Genomic DNA, 741 nt, shown 5'->3' with positions numbered 1-741 from the left:
AGTTATTGACGTTAATGAAACTCCTGTAGCTTCACTTTGATCCTCCTTGATTAAAAAACAGAACATAGCAATTGTTTTATAAAATGAATCGCAACTCCATAACATGAAAACATTGTCATATTGCATACTATACATTAAACCAAATTGACCTGATATTGTGGAGTAATGGTAGACAAATACACTCCTTATTAATCTAAAGCATTCATAAATCAAATTCATGTTTATATTTATATTGTAGCGTCCCTCAATGATGAGCTAAGCGTCTTGAACTGGTTTCAACAACCATGTATTCACCTCCCAGGTAGCACAGGCTACTGTGGGCTGAAGCATGTGGCTAACAATGGCGTATTAGCTGATGAACAGCGTCCATAGTGTGGATTGACGGACTCTCTCCGCACTCGGACTGTAAACTTAGATCGTAACGATCTTTAAAAACAATAAACTACTTACCTGACAGAAGGAAGATGACATTGTGGTCTTCCAAGTGCGCCGTGTTTATGACGTAGCGCTGAGTTAAAGGACTGGTTGTTTACAAATAGGGTTTTTACGACAGCCACACGTCATGTCCGCTCGCGCACTCGGTCCGGTCGCGCACTCGGGCCGGCCTCGGTATGAACAGACTCGCAGGTTCCTTCTCATTAGAGATGTAATCTATCCTCAAATATTACTATTATATAACATGAATAACATTCACGATCACTGAAGGACACCACGCAGGGACTGTGATTTAAACACCAAGCT

Source organism: Pleuronectes platessa, chromosome 5 (assembly GCF_947347685.1).
Source record: "Pleuronectes platessa chromosome 5, fPlePla1.1, whole genome shotgun sequence".
In the NCBI taxonomy this organism is placed as follows: domain Eukaryota; kingdom Metazoa; phylum Chordata; class Actinopteri; order Pleuronectiformes; family Pleuronectidae; genus Pleuronectes; species Pleuronectes platessa.
Note: the sequence above shows the minus strand (reverse complement) of the source record.